The following is a 17610-nucleotide window of genomic DNA, read 5'->3' as shown; positions in this document are numbered from 1 at the left end:
AGTCTGTCTTAAGACTGAGTAGATAATGCCCCAAATGTTTATCTTTCAATTATTCCACAATGGCAATCCAAAGGTCAGGTTTCCTTGTGACATCTCTGAAATTGACCTTAGTGCTGACCCAAATATAACCCACTAATTACCCTCTGTGTACCATCCAGTCACTGATTAGTTGTATTCAGTATTCATTTGAAACCATGATTCGGCTCTGGAAGCTTTCCTTATAGTGTGTAATTCCCAGTGGAAAAAAAAATTGCTGTGACCTATACAGTGGGGAAAAAAGAAAACACAGCTACACGTTTCCAAAAGCAGAACAAAGCAATGAAATAACATACCTTTCACAAGGGACTGGGTGTTATCTGAAACCCTATAATCCACATCCCATTCTGTTGCTTCAATAGGTTGGATGATTTCAGGAGGCGGGTCAGAGATCTAATCAATTTTGAAACAGCATCTGCAAAAATAGATTATGTTCATCTGAAGGGCAACCCAGTCATGAAGCAACATGGAGGTGAGTAAATAAATACACAGGCAGAGGAACTATGGATTCCATGGGTTGAACCTGCATCACCAGATTACTTCTAGTTTTCTGTCATTCTTTCATCGTGGAAGGCATCTTTTGAGTGTCAGAATGCATAGCATTGGGTATTTACTATAACAAACATAGTCTCTGACCTCCTAAAGCCTCCAGTATAATCTGGCCTCCGTTCTTATCATCTCACTGGAACTCTTATCTATAAATTTTTCACTACTAATTGAATCCAATAAGATCATCAGATCATAAAATCATAGACTTAAAGTTAGAAGGGACCCCCAAAAGCCAGCTATTCCAAGCTTATCATTTTATGGATGAGAAAAATGAGACCTAGGGATATTGAACGACTTGCCAAGGTCACACAAGTAGCATGCCTCATTCGCCTCATTTGCCTCACCCTCGCTACTACAGGAATTATCGAGCATGTCTCCTGCCTCCTAACTGTAAGTAAATCCCAAGACTTATAAAATGCAACAGGTTCTAAACCCAGTTTTATTAACAACCAGCTGCATGAATCTGAGCAAATACCCAGCCTTTCTGGGTCTTAGTTTCTTCAATTATAAAACAAGAGAGTTAAACTCTATGATATCCAAGAGACTTTAAGTTCTAATATTCTATGATCCTTCTCCATCCTCCACATTCATTCCCTTGGGAGACTTCTATTTCCATAATTTTAATCACAACATCTAGCATATGGTGTTCAAATCAACATCACTAGCCCTATTTTTCCTTCTCCCCAGAACAATGCCTTTATAATTTCCTACAAAGTCATTTTCACTTTGTAGCTATTGCACCTGTCACTCACTGGCCCCAACTCCTCCAAACCATGACCCTACCTCAGCTTTCCCATTATTTTCTATGGAGCAGCAGCTCCATACTCCTGGTTGCCCAAGGTCAAACACTTTGATATCTCCCTTTGTGCCCACATTCTTTTAATCTCCTTGGTTTATTCCTTGTCCTTCTTGTTTTTCAGATTTACTCCTCTCCATTTTCACTGTGATGGACTTGGTATAAACCCAAATTTTACCATTCCCTAAATTCATACAACAGCAGCTTATAAAAACAGATTTGATTCTATCAGTAGAGTGAGCCCCCAGAGAGGAACTTCCTGCACCAAAGTAGAACAGTACCTTCTTTGAAATGTATAGCCGAAGTTGCCTAACGCACTAAGAGTTTGAGTGATTTGCCCAGAGTAACACAACCAGTATGTCTCAGTGGCAGTACTTGAAGTCAGGTCTTCCTGGCTCTGAGGCCAGCTCTCTATCCACCATGCCAGAAATTGTCAAAGTGTGGTCTAAGGACTCTTGGGGTCTCCAAGACTCTTCCAGGGCATCCTTAAGGTCAGAATAATACTAAGGCATTATTTGCCTATCAAAATACTCTTCCCTTTTCCAACTACATATCTGTGTTGAGGCCAGATTTTTTCATATATTTCAACCAAAACAGCAAACATATCACAACAGACTAAATGAAAAAACAGATATGAGAGTTAAGCTATCTCCTATGAAACAAGACATTAAAGAAATGTGCAGAAATATGTAAAACAACACCATTCTTCTTACTATTTTTTTAAAACAGGGTTTTTTTTATTTAAAATGTTATTTAGCTTAACATGTAATGGGTTTATTATTTTAAATGGATTAATAAATATGTTAACATTTTATTGGTTTTAATTTCTAATATGGTAAACCTCTATAGATATAACTCACATAAACAAAAGCTCCTTGGGATCCTCAGTAATTTTTAAGAATGTAAATAGTCCTGAGAAGAAAAAGTTTAAGAATCAATGCACCATACCACCTCACACCTATCAGATTGGCTAATATGACAACAAAGGAAAATGTTGGATGTTGGAGGGGATATGAGAAAACTGGGATATTAATGCATTGTTGGTGGAGTTGTGAACTGATGCAAATATTCTGAAGAGCAATTTGAAACTCTGCCCAAAGGGCTATAATGCCAAACCAGTAATAATACTACTGCTGGGTCTATATAACAAAAACATCCCGAAAAAGGGATATTGTTCAGATATTATGTTTATTGTGGCATTCACATTTTTAAGGAGCTACCATGCCTTTTTTTATCAATTCAAATTTTTTTTAATAAGACTGGGAATTGATTTTTTTAATTTTGCTTTCTGGAAGGCAATTGGGGTTAAGTGATTTGCCCAAGGTCACAAGGCTAATTTTTGTGTTGTGTCTGAGGCCAGATTTGAACTCAGGTCCTCCTGACTCCAGGGCAGGTGCTCTATTCATTGTGCCACCTAGCTACCTCCTGGGAATTGATTTTTAATGATACAACACAGACGAGGGTAGATAATAGAACAAGAACTGAATATAGCTCAAAAAAAACTGAGCTATAGGTCTGCTCAGGGGCTGGTACCCCAGTCCAATGACAGACCCTGACAGGAAGCTCTGGAGACTAGCAGTATGGGAGGGCAGCAAGGCCCTTGCATTGAAGGGGGAAGAATAGGCAGATGGGGGCAGTAGAAGGGAGGCTTCTTTAGAAGCGCTGCCGCTTCTAATGAACCTTGTAGTTTGACTAAGACATACTCAAAGCCTTCCTTTGTCTTGGTCATGTTACTTTGAAATTAGACTAGGCCTCACTCCTGGATACCTCTGAAAACCCCAACAGACTGAAGGAGAAATCCTGTAGCCCCTCAGAATAGTCATGTCTTTTGAGGATGGGCTCAAGATTCGCAGGGAAAGAAGGGCTCCACCTACCTGGGCATCCTGTTGGTCTTCTTTTTTTTTTTAAAGCAATTGGGGTTAAGTGACTTGCCCAAGGTTACACAGCCAGATTTTTGTGTGTGTGGGGGGGGGGGTGTTAAGTATCTGAGGCTGGAACCAATCCCGGGTTCTCCCGACTCTGGGGCTGGCACTCTTACTCACTGCGCCACCTAGCCGCCCCATATTGGTCTTCTTTAAAAGCTTCAGGAACAGGTGCTTCTGTTTGGCCATGAATCACCTGTCTCACCTCCAGGCTCTGTCAGACTATGTTTACTTTAGAGATTGGGGCAGAGCTACCAGGAGGTAGTGAATGCTTGTTCTCTAAGCTCCAGAGCACACTCCACTCCAGGAAATAGTTCATTATAGTTTTGGCAGGAGATCAAGGTCATAGTCAGGAAAGAGGGAAGCTCCGGGAAAAAAGGGGTCATGGGACTATGGTACTCTCTGTCACCACCTCAAGTACAATGAGGGGATGTATACCAATTATTCAGTTCAATTCAGTTCAGTTCAGTTCTACAAGAACCAACTCCCAATTCCTCAGACAAGCTATCATGGCTTTTTATCAATGTCTCTTTATCCCCTACCCCATATCTTTTCATTTTTATCTTATTATACTTCAATTTGACCTTTCAACTGCACTTACACCTACCTGTCTCTTCTAAAAATATCTTGTGTCTCCATATTTTCTCTCATGCTAGACCTATCATGTCACCTACATGTTATGGTAAAGGAAGATAGCACAAGCTATTAGTAGTAGACCTAGTATATAAGTCCAGGTCTTTTAACTACAAATCTAGTGTATTTTCCACAACACCAAACATAATGCAATACTTCAGAAAGTCTATGAGTCCATCATTGCAGTTATTCCTTCTACAGAGGCAGATTACAAGCTCTCTACTCCTTTTTAGACAGTCTTCATGAATTGTTCTGAAGGGAAAAAATCGTTACCTGATGACTAACCTTCTGATGAAGAGCTTCTCCAACCTTAACCCAGTGGACTTTCAAACAAAACACACACACACACACACACACACACACACACACACACAGCTCTATGACTGGACCTTTACTAGCACCCTCATCTTCTGTCTCCAAATACAGCATCCTCACCATTGTGCCATGATAGGTGTCTTTGATGATGTCTCTCCCATACTTAAACACTTTCAATGACTCCCCATTAACTTAAGGATAAAGGTCAACACTTTTAGTCTGTCAAGACCTTCTATACCACCTTTGGTTTCTGCTACTGCCCCACCCCAACCCATTAGCTCAGCTCTGCTTGTCTATAAACTGTCTATTAACTGGCTAAATCTGTCTTGGGGCCTTTGACCATTCTCCCCTGACTTAAATGCTCTCATTGCTAATTTATACTTTTCAAAACCCTTATCAGCTAGAAAGGCAGTCAGAGGCAGGACTTGACTCTAAGTGTTCCTGACTCTCAGGCCAGCACTCTACCAACAATCAACTATACTGCCTCATCACATTATTACTTGCATTAAAAAATAATCAAATATAAATATAACCTAGAAAACCAATAACTGCTTTTCATAAAACAAGCCCTGTGGGGTCCAGAATTGTCCAACCTACAATAAAAGAAACTGAGGCAGAGATTTGAGCCAATAGCACTTTATTAAAAGATTTTTCTCATGCTCCAAGATACTCCCTTCCTTCAGGGCCTTCACTTTATGGTGCTTGATAACCAGATGATACAGAAGAGGCACAGAAAAATATAGAGCCTCATTAGTTGATAGGTCTTGACTGTGATCCTAGGAGGTTCTACACAAAATACAGAATCTCTTGACCTTTCAGGGGGTCCTACCAAGCCTATGAACAGACCCATGAGCTAGGCTGATAAACAGATGTCAAAGCATCTAAACGGCCTAAGGATCAGTACACAGGCTAGCCACAGGCCAGCAAACAAGTGTTCATAACCATCTTCAAAATAGAAGGATAATGAGGAACGAAGAGGTAACAAAAATGGCTGGGGGACTTTCCATGTCATTGAGTCACCTCTGCCATGCTGGACTTGATCACCATAACAGGGAAAAATAAGGGTGTAGGGTCTCTAGCTAGTTTCCCATGATTAAGCAGGTGAACTTACAATCTGTAGTTCACAGCTCTGGGGTCTAATATACAGAACTTATAATCACTATCCCTACGGAATCATAGCAAATATACTGATTAGAATAAAATAAGGGTCCAATTAATCATCTATCACACCCTATTTGATACATTCTCATGCCTGCTCCTGTGTATAAAGTGACAAATCTCAGTCGCTTTGTATTGCCCACTAGAAAAGCTCTTTCCTTCCATCATCCCTTCTATCAAGCTTTATCATGGTCCCTAAGTCTGCCTCTAGCCCATCAGACCTTGAGATCTATATAACTCCTGATGGGCTCAGACAATGCTTCCTTCCTCTATTACTTGCTGCCAATTCTCACAGCTGAACTGCCTCTCTTCACAATGCCAATGTCAGCCTAGGGTCATCTGTCCAAGAAGCAATCTGCTCATTCAAATATATTAGGCCCATGGTACACCCCGACAATGCCCTCATCAGACTCAGAATACTCCAATACTTAGCATTTACTGACTTTTCATGCATGTATCTCCCTAGCTGAGTCATAAACTCCCAGAAGACAGGTTCTTTCCCTTGTAATTCTTTAAATGTCCCATAGCACCTATTACAATGCCTTTCATATAGTCATACTAAATAAATAATCATTCTTGATTATCCTAAGAAGACAGCTTCATATAGTACATATTGCTCTAACCTTGAATTGAAGAGTAATGGGTTCAAATCCTGTCTTAGACACTTAATAATTGTGTGATCAAGGACAAATAATTCTTCTCTAAAATAGGGTTAATAATATTTACACTAATTATATGACAATTATTGTAAGTATGGTAAAAAGAACTTCCCCTCCCCCATCCCCAATATGTGAACCTTCACCAAAAAAAGAGCTACTCCAAATTCAAGCTAGTCTGTGCATCTGTATCCCTGAGAAACCACATAGTTAATGAGCCCCCACCGATATACTTATTCTGCTAGACACCCAAAGGACATGATTAATTCAAATGAAAGGCATTTCATGAAATAACATAGTCAGAAAAATGATAATAGAATAGCTGGCCCTCTTCCCTACCCCTCCTCTCCTCTCAATAAACCTGGTATGTACACTTTTACAAATATGCACCATCTATGACAAAAGTGAAAATGCATAATCATCATACATGGGACATACATGTAGGGAAGACATGAGACCAGAGTGCACTCCCAGAAAAACAACTCATGCCTCTGTGCAGGGTCCCTAATGTCTCTTGCTGATGTCATTATACTACTCTTTTCTGAATCTGTACCTCCCTAGGGATCACATTTCTGTTTTCCTCTACTCCCCATCCTTCTCTAAGGCCACCTAGTAGGCTTCACCTGAAGTCTTCAGGTAAAGTTCCATCTCTTTCCCACGATGAGAAGAGAGAGCTCTGCCATCTTGCTTTTACGTTGGCTCCCAGAGGTTAATCTTCAGGGGGGTTTTGTCTTTTTTTTTTTTTTAAGAAAGGCAGAGCCTTCACATACCCAGTCACTGCACTAATGAAAAGCAATTATCTCTCTATAAGGAGCTTCTCGAGTAATAGCTTCCAAAGACCAAGTTTTTTTGGAACCTGGAATGGTCAGTCAGATAGATAGAGCCAATAGGGATTTACTTTATCTTTTGAACTGCTTTCTTTCTGGTGGCAGTAATGAGGTACAGACTCTGAACCCCCTTGAACTCTGATCGAATCTTCTCATTTGAGTTCCCTTACATAACCTCATCAGCAGGATCCACATTCTTGTCCCAGGCCACTATTTGACTGAAGATTTGAAGGTCTTTGTAACTCCAGCTTAGCCTTTTATAGGGATTCTATGTCCGCCCCCCCAACAACATTTCAGGGACTATGCTTTAAAAAACAGCATAGGAACTGTTTTGAAGCTGAACTGAGAAGCTCACTTATCTCCCAAGTGCTTCTTATGATTGGTATGCAAATGAGTCCAAGAAAAAAAAACAAAGGTAAGTGGCAAGGTCATTATCCTCTACCCTTCTGGCAAACATCCCTGCTTTTTATATGCAAATGTGTCCAGCAACAAATCTCTTGGACTTTTAACTAAGGGAAAGTACTTTGCAAACCTTAAGGTAATATGTAATTGTGAGCCCTTATTTTAACGATGATGACAATTTATTAACATATAAAGAGGAAGCCTGTTACAGTGAAAAATATCGCTAGGCCTTAGAGTAGCCAAAAGTTAGCCTCTCTGAAAAGCAGTTAGATACCAGGAGTACATATCTCACTAGAGTCTGGTGAGGATCAAATAAGATTATTTAAATAAAAGATTTGTAAATTATCCAAACCATCTTCACTGAGTGATAGAAAAGATGATGAACTTGGACGGCAGACTCATTCAAACTCAGGTCTGAATCTTGGCTCTGCTATTTATTGCCTGTGTAACTTTAGACAAATCATCTAATCTTCCTGTGCCTGTTTCCTCATTTTTTAAATGAAGGGGTTAGATTAAATGATCTCTAAGACCTTTCCAACTTTACATCTGTGATCTTTTTATCACTATTACTTCTTCTACATTCTATCTAGGACAGTGCTGGATAATGGGGTATTTGGGTGCCTATGCTTGGACCCCAATTCTCAAGAACACTATGCCTAGCAATTACTCAGGAGCCAAGCCCCAGCAAAACACTTATCTCTCTCCCTGGTATAGTAACAAACTGCACCTGTAGGAATTGTTAGCTTGAACTGGTTTTGCACTGGCTCATAAAGGTATTCAATACCCATTGGACAATCTATACCAACTCCCTACCTTGTCATATGCATCCTGGACTCCTCATTATGTGTATCCTAGACTTTAGATATGTGTATACTCCCTACATCTATCTTTCCAAACGAGACATTAATTGGTGGCAGACTGGGCATTCCTCAGTCGGCCCTGACCACTAGCTAACTTAGTGAGTGGCAGACCTAAAACCATACCTCCTTGTGCCTACTCCATGGGCATTTCCTGGTGAACTCTGGGTAAAACGCCTTAGCAATAGACACTAAAAGTGTATGTTCCTCTAAGAACTGACCACTCCTTAACCACTCTCTAATCCTGCTCTGAATCATCTAATTAGCATACTTGGCACATGTTTTACTATAATTTTTGCTATATAAACTTTTAACTATACCCCTCTAAGGTCACAGGCTCCTTAAGAACTTTTGCCCACTGAATAGGGTAAAAATAAACTTTTGCCAGCTTGACTTAAAGATTGCTTGAATTGGCGAATTCATTCCAGACAACCCTGTCCTGCTCTCCTATCCTTGAGCGGTACCTGAACCCCTCAAACTGTATCACTAGACACAGAGTAAGCTTGAATAAGACCCTGAGAAAAATGAAATGGAATTGACCAACAAGTCATGTCAAGCATTAATTAAGTACCTACTATGTTCCAGGACCTCTCTTAAGCCCTGAGGATACAAAAAAGCCAAAACAACAAGGAAAAGCTGTCATATATGTGTATACAAATGTTTGTCTATTTATAAAAAAATATACTGAGATAAGAGATAAACCTGTGATTTTACCAGTGTAGAAAACTCTCTACTAATGCAAATTAGCCCTTCCTTTTCAATTTACAGTGTTTCCTGGGGCAAAGGGATAGCCCCCAACACTTCCCAGTGAGGTCTGGACCAGATTAAAAATGTAATTGGCAAATATTAAGAAAATAAGCAAAAATACAATAGAACATACGTAATGTTAATATGTGGTTTTCTAAGTGAATGTGTGGTTGGCAGGGATCCTTATGTATGGCTTAGTGGCCCCCATTTCTATATGAGCTTAACACCACTGGCCTAGATCACTAAACCGAAAACACACAACTAGTTCATGTCAGAAGCAAGATTTAAAACCATGTCTTTGGGGCCCTTCAACCATCTCTCTATCCCTTTGTGACACTTCCTCTCATAACATAAATATTTCAATATAAAGAATATATAATACAAATGTACATATAAATATGTAGGGCAGCTAGGTGGCACAATGGACAGAGTGACAGCCTGGAGTTAGGAAGACTCATCTGGCCTCAGCTACTTACTAGCTATGGAATGCTGGGCAAGTCACTTAACCCTGTTGGCTTCCATTTCTTCATCTGTAAAATGAGTTGGAGAGGGGCAGCTAGGTGGCTAATGAATAGAGCACCGGCCCTGGGGTCAGGAGGACCTCAGACACTTGACATGCTTACTAGCTGTGTGACCTTGGTCAAGTCACTTAATCCCAATTGCCTTGCCTTCCCCACGCCAAAAAAAAAAAAAAAATGAGAAGGAAATGGTAAACCGCTCCAGTATCTTTGCCAACAAAATCGCAAATGAGGTCACCAAAAGTCAGACACAAATGAAATAACTGAACAACAACATATAAATGTATCTGGCTATCTGTACACACAGAAGATTATAGATAATCTCTTCAGGAACTTTATAATTATAAAGCACTTTATAATCAATCATTTTCCTAGGAAAGCAGCCTAAGGCACTATACTCATTGACGGGAGCAGGAAGTGTACCATATTCTTGTCTCTAATTTGGTCCATTAAACCATGATATTTTCACCTCTACCCTTTCTACACAACTTGTCCTCCACTACACCTCTCAAAACTCAGTCTGTTGAATCTACCTGTACCCAGAGTTCTCAGCAGGTTTGGGTTTTTTTCCCCTTACATTTCTTTTTAGCAACAATCACTTGGGGTTTGGACTTATATCAGCTGTAATGTGAATGAAGGCCAGATGCCTTTCCTTAACTCACTAGAACAAGCAAGAGAGTCACTAAACTCATCTCACCATGATCAGAACTGGTGCTTACAGCAACACCCACTGTTGGTGACAGGCTGCATGGAGCCCTGCCAATGCTGATCTAGCAGTATATGCCAGCTCAACGAGTCAGAAAAATGTTTCAGATGCTCCAGGTTGCTCAGAAATCCCCGTCAGTTCCTGGGCAGAATAATTGCTGTGTTCCTCAGGAGTAAGGAACCAAGAAGAGAAAAGAAGCCACATCCCTGGAATGGATGATGCCTTTCATTTCCCTGGCTCCCAGCAGCAGGTCACCGCTTAGAAAAGAAAGATAGCAGGATTGTACCAGGGGCTGCGAGGCAGTGGGTAGCTAGCCGTGATTCAAGAACACAAGAGGAAAAAACAATTGTGGGAAGGAATTCAAGACAGACAAAAAGAATAACAGGGGAAAAAACGGATGCAGGATGTGGAGCGAGAAATAGTTTCAACTGGCTGGGGGTTTAGAGAAACTGCCATGTTTTTATGAATATTTACAACAACTGTTAGAAGCTGTATCTCTTGCCCACATAGCTTCCACCCCCAGGCCTCTTGGTAGGGATTACATGATACTTAAACATCACAAGGCTGCCCAGAAGCACTTTCTTTCCAAGGTTACCATCACTGAATCTACCACGTCTGGTTGCCAGGACACTGAGATGTACCAGAGCTGGGAAAGGTTTGCATGAGGAGGAAGCCAGGACTGAATTTTTCTGCACAAGATATGCAATGCCATCAAAAAGAAAAAAAATGAAAGAAGGGAAATAATAGATAATGGAAAGGTGGCAGGTGGTATCAGTGGGGAAGCATTAAAGAGATACCCATCTGTCCATGATTGTTAGACAAAAGACCTGTATGGAGACAGAGAGATTGATTAGTCAACTCTCTGATGTCATTTCCAAATTTCTTGTTTTTCCACAGAAAGACTCTAATGCTGATCTAGAGTCTGTCAGGGAATAAACTACATCCTGAATATAGGTACTTTTTGGAAAGCACAATAAATCATCAGGGGCAACAGGACTTTTGATGTCCCATTGCAATCTAAAGGCACAACACCTTTCCAGGTTTACAAAGAAAAGCATAAGATTTTTAACAGCATTTCTCACATTCAAATGACCTGCTTACCATACAGTAATTCTTGCTCATTTGGCATCAGATCATTCAGATGACTTATTTTCTAAAATGTACTATTCCTCCTCCCCCCTTCAGTCTTTGGTTCATTTTACTGCTTGTTAACAACTCCACCCAAATGGATGTGAAGAGAAAAGAGGAGAGCTTCTAATCAATCCATTTTACTCCTTATTTGCCATAATAAGACGGTAGTGAGGAAAGAGAGTGGAACTAATTGCTAAAATAAGGTGTGGGGTACAAGTATATTTAAGTTGCCATGACCACCCTTGGGCACTGTCCTGAATGACTTTCTGGCTGAGTATTTCTAAATTCAATCCAATCCAAAACAAGCATATTGAAGCATGTACCATATACAAGGCGCTGTGCTAGGCCTTCAGGATTGCAAGAGAAGACAAAATTAAAGCACAATCTTTGCCCTCTGGGAATATCTTCTACTGGGGAGGAGCCATTGAAAAGTAATCATGTGAAGAGGAAGACAGAACTAAGTAAGGGAAACGGAAAAGGTTTCCAGCAGAAAATAGCCCACAAGTTTACCTTGGAGGAAGCAAAGTGGAGAAAACCACATCCCATTCCAAATTATGGGTCATTGTTCAGAAATATCTCAAGAACTAGGGTAAGGATCTATGAATGTGCCCCAAGCCCTTTCAGATTTTCTTCTCTTCAGCTATTTCTTTCCTACATTTATTTTTTTTTAATTATGAGTAAGGAAAAAAGTTCCTCAATCCAATGAAATTTTCTGGGCAGTTATATTTTAACTTGACTTTTTTTTTTAATTCAGACCCATGATTTCATAGGTGTAAGCAACAACCAATGTGTAAATCTCCACCATTGTTGAATTATAGATCAGGAACTCGGATGTCTTAGAGAGTAATCTTGAGATACTGAGATCTTATAGGCCTTGCCTTTGGTTACAGAGCTAGTGTGTCAGAGAAGAACTTGAGGCTAAGTCTTCAAGTCTCTGAGGGCTGCTGTTCTACCAACTATATACCACACTGCCTCTCAATTTTACCATAACTTTTTAATTATGTGTGATCCATGATCCAGACTACCAAAGTCCTAAGTTTATCTGGTCTAAACCCAATTCTTGCAACTACTCCCAAAATACAATACTTTTCTTGGATCATAGTGACCCCACCTAGACTTTACTCCGGGAAAATATCTACATATGGTTTTTGTCTAGGTGTCTGCAGACATTGATAAAGAGGGTACCCAGATTCCATACAAGTTGTCCAGGTAACATATTGGGAACAAGTTAACGTTTATTCTACCAAGAGAAAATGGAAAAGAATCATAAAAACCTATAAATAATGCTGTATACATGAAAAAGACAAAACAACCAATACAATACTCCCTTTCTACAGATTCCCACTTTACACAAGGCTCTAAATTTCTCCAGACTAATAGCCTCACGCTAAAATTTGGACTCCCTTCAAAAGACAACTAGTTTGGGGGGTGTGGTTTCCTATTAGGGAATCAACTTGGGGCTAGCAGATAGTCAAGCCCCTAACATTCTAATGAGTCCCACTTTCCAAAGGGATGCTTGCAATATCCCAGACTCACAGCATCATTCCCTGATTTGTACTGCCCTAGAAGGGAAACGCACTTGGTACTCTTTTTTTTTTTTTGAGGGGGGGAAGGCAAGGCAATTGAGGTTAAGTGATTTGCCCAAGGTCACAAAGTTAATCAAATGTCAAGTGTCTGAGGCTGGATTTGAACTCAGGTCCTCCTGACTTCAGAGCCTATTCACTGTACCACCTAGCTTCCCCTTCTTGGTACTCTTATACTTTCCAAAGGGATGCTTGTGATATCCCATACTCACAGCATCATCTCTGGATTTGTACTGCCCTAGAAAGGAAACACACTTGGTACTCTTATACAGGAAATCTCTCCCTTTCTGTTAGATCCACACCGCTGAAATAGCTTACTCTAATTTTGGGGTGAGAAGCAAGCTGATGTAATGGATAGGAAACAGGACTTAGAGCCAGGTGAGCTAAATTCAAACCTGCCTCTGACATGTATTGACTGTGTTACCCTGGGCAAATCATTTCACCTCTCCTTATTCTAAGGTACTGCCTAAAACTATAAGTTGTAGAAAAGTACCAACTTGGTACCTGGTTCCTCAGCTGGGAGATCCATATACCAATGAAATTACAGATCAAGTCCCTATTTCTTTACAAAACAGGGAGTACAAAGTCCAGGTCATTTTTCAGCTTATATTATAACTGTAGTTCTTAGCCACTGTTCCTTCTGGCTCCAATGCCAAATGTGACATCCTCCTCGCTCAATCACATTGATTAGAACATTTCCCTTTTCTTGATAAGAAAGCCTAATCCATAAATTCTCAAACTCGTGGTTACTTGCAAGGCAACCTCTGAATCTTGTCCTACCCGCTAAAAAACCTCACTTTCTACTGGAAGGGTAGATTTCTGGATCACATGACCTAAGAAAACTTCTTCTTCTAGTTAAAAGGCTATATTATAGGACTCTTGACTTGGGGGTCCTAGAGAAGCAACCCTCAGGAACTTTCCCCCACTTTGCCTCACAGCTTCTCTTCGACCCCCACCCGCCATAGCTTCTGTATGGAGCCAGAAACAAATAATTGTTTTAGAAATCTATTGGGGGGGGGAAAGAAATCTATTGGGCCACATGAGTGACTATATGTGCTTCTGTAGTAAAGCCACCATTAATAGCTCCCCAGTTCCTAAGTACAGTGGTGTTCAAATTAATTTGAACAAAGTAATATAATAAAATGTATTGATGTACAATAAGCCTTACAACTTTTTACAACCACAAAATATTTTTTTTTAAAACAACCCTTTTGATGTGCAATATCTCCCTTTTGTTGCAATCAGTTGTTTTGCATGATTTGGTATTAAGTTCACAAGATTTCACCACCACATTCTTTAATTCTTCATGACAAATGAACACATCTCATATGGGATATTAAGGGTACCTTTGCTGAACAGTCCCTTTTTCCAAGTCTAACCCTGATTATAGAAAGTAAGAGTTTCCTGTTCAGTTGTGTCTGACTCTTTGTGACCCCAATGACCATAGTACATCAAAACCATCCATGGGGTTTCCTTGGTAAAGATACTGGAATGGTTTGCCATTTCCTTCTCCAGTGGACTGAGGTAAACAAAGGTTAAGGGACTTGCCCAGAATCACACAACTAGCAAACATCTGAGGCCAGATTTTAACTTTTGACTTGAGAACCAGTGCTCTATCTACTGAACCACCAAACTGCCTCTGATAGATTTTTAATGGGGCTTAAGTCAAGATAGTTCCCAGGTCATTGAAAAATGCTGATCTTGGGGCGGCCAGGTAGCACAGTGAGTAAGAGCACCGGCTCCAGTGTCAGGATGACCTGGAGATCAAATCCCGGGCTCAGACACTTAGCACCCACCCAGAAACACCTGGCCATGTAACCTTGAGCAAGTTACTTAACCCCAACTGCTTAAAAAAAAATGCTGATCTCCATTTCTCCGAAAAAAACTTCTTTACTTTCTGTGACACGTAGAATTTTTAATCTCCATTTGGGAATTTCTAGAAATCTGAAACAATTCTGCTTCTCAGTATATCACTATATTTATTACAGCACATCATTTCCCTAAATGAGATCAAGGCTCCCACGGGTATCTGAAGAAGATGACTTGGCTTCTCTAGACACTTCTCCTGATAATTGTTTTGGTATAGGCTTGAGTTAAAATATGAGTAAAAACTGTCTCTTTACTGTTAGGTGTCCCAGCCACACTATCCACCTAATGTTCTCACTGCCTGATTCCTCTCACCTGGCCTGTGCTCTCTCCTCCTCGCCCACAGCCACAGCCCCAGGCTTACCTCCAGCCCCCACCACTAGGCCTGGCTTCCCAGAAACAGAGACAAATTGGGGGGTGGGAGGACCTTCAATCTTCTTGATTCAGTCTGCTTTTTTTTTTTTTTTTTTTTGCCTTTTTTTTGGGAGGGCAATTGGGGTTAAGTGACTTACCCAAGGTCACATGGCTAGTTTTTGTGTTTAGTGCCTGAGTCAGGATTTGAACTCAGGTCCTCCAGGGCTGGTGCTCTATTCACTGTGCCACCTAGCCATGTCTGCTGTTTCTTAGATGAAAGTTTGTGAGGTCAAAGTTAATGAGGTGAAAGTTTGTAAGTTAAAATTTGTCTAGGCTAAGTCAACTTTCCTAGGGAGCTGCCCTAGGGGTTCACTGTTTGTTGATTCTGTGTCTACATTTCACTCAGGCGGAACCTCAGCCCCTTGAGGTCTTGTTTTTTCTGAGTTTCTTTCAAGTTACCTCAGGAGGAAGACTGCTTCAGCCCTTTGTTTTTGCTGCTCTATGTTCATTTCGTGGCTATTTTCTGTTTGTGGAGAAAATCTGGCAAGCCAGGAAATTTCTGACCTACTCCACCATCTTCCCAGAATGCCTCCTAATGATAATAAAATGGAGGGAAATTCACAAATAGTAATTATAATTTTAAATGTGAATGGGACATTTATAGCAACTTTGTGGTGACAAAGAACTGGAAATTGCAGGATCCTCATCAATTGGGGTATGGCTGAACAAGTTGTGGTGTTAGGTTGTGATGGAATATTGCTGTGCTATAAGAAATGATGAGCTCAATGATCTGGAGCAAGGAAAGACTTGTACAAAATGATGAAGAGTGAAGTGAGCAGAACCAAGAGTAAACAGTAACGGCAATATTGTTTTAAGAATGACTTTGTGAAACTAAGTCATTTTGACTTGTTTGTAAATATACAAATTAAAAATAAAGGACATATAAAGATTCTATCTGCATAAAGAAAAAGAACTGATAAATGAAACCATGTATAAAATAATTGTGTGTGTGTAATAGTAGTCATCTCTGAGGGGGACAGTTTGGAAGGGCGGAGGAAAAAAGGAAAAAGAAGAAATTTACATGATAACTGTTGTATATTTGCAGGGAATAGCACGTTGTATATGGTAGTTTTGCAGTTTCATGTACAATCCTTTTTATTGTACTGTATTATATAAATGCTTGTTCTGTGAATTGAAAATGAAATATTTTTAAACTGTCTTTTCCCATTACTAAATATTCCAGTCTTTATATTGTCTTGCCTATGATAAGCATTTTTTTCCTCATAGAAATACTCAGTAGCTATTTTTTACTGATCTTCTTACTATTTTTCTAATTCAAGAAGCCAATACCACATTGTTGAGGAATCAATAATAATCCTTGGCCACCAGATCCTTCTGATGGTCTTTGTTTTCTGAGGACTGAGTAAGCTATTTCAGAGAAATAATTGGTCAATTCTTAGAATTGTCTTTTTTTTCTTCATTTTGACTATGTTTTCCTTTGTGCTTCAATGAGATTGATCCTATTTCATTGTAGTTTGACTGATCTTTGAAGTACTTGAGTTTTGCAAAGCAACAGCTACTGCACTACCTCAAATAATCACTGAAAAATGCTCTCTAAGAGCTACACTTTTTGCATGTTTCCTTGGAAATGTTTCCAGACATGTTTCCAGTCTTTAAAACTAGAGAATTAAAATACAACAAAAGAGAAACACACATGTATGACACAAAATCCAGCCTTTAACTGAGAAATAACTAGCAAGCTGGGGAAACCAGTTCAATCCAGTTGCATGTGGTCAATGCCAAATGTTCCAAATTAGCCCAGTGTCAGAAGTACACATGTTTAACCATTGCTATCACAAATGGTGCCTTAAGAGCTTTTCAAGAGCAAACCAAATGAGAAAAAAAAAATTGAACAGGCATGTGGTCTTCCTTTCATAGGACCTTACAAAGGTATGGTTCCACCAATACAATCTGTCATACAGTGGTGGCAAACTACCAATCCATCTCTGAGTTAACCCCATTTAGTGAAATCCACCCTTGAGGCACCAAGGGACATATTTATACTCTCAATAGGAAGATACAGTTCGAAGTCTAAACAAAGACTCTTCACTCTTTTCCCATCATCAAGTTGATGGGAGAACTCCCTTGATTGAATCCTTACATATGTATTTTGTATATGTATATGAGATGACAAGATTCATTAAAAACTTTTTTCAAAAGCATTTCTAGAATAATGTTTAAAAAATCAAGATCTAGAATTATTCATAGTAATATTTTGTTTTTAAATTAAAATACATTTTAATACACATTCAGTAGCAAAACTGAATGCTAAAACATTACTGAAGGCAGTTTAAGTCAATTGGAGCCTCACTATAATGTTATCCTTGGAATTCCTGGCATAGAGCATTAAATTTAGAAGGTGCCAAAAAATACCTCATAGAAGATCTAATTGTATAGTTGAAAAAACCTGAAACTCAGAGTTTATAACTTGATCATGGTCACCCATGACCATGGGAGATGGAGAACTGGGACTCAAACCAAGGTTCTCTCACTC

This window comes from Petaurus breviceps, unplaced genomic scaffold, assembly GCF_028583685.1.
Source record: "Petaurus breviceps papuanus isolate PSGF00001 unplaced genomic scaffold, PetGlider_PUasm1.0 77, whole genome shotgun sequence".
NCBI classification, from domain to species: domain Eukaryota; kingdom Metazoa; phylum Chordata; class Mammalia; order Diprotodontia; family Petauridae; genus Petaurus; species Petaurus breviceps.
This window is presented reverse-complemented; position numbering follows the sequence as displayed.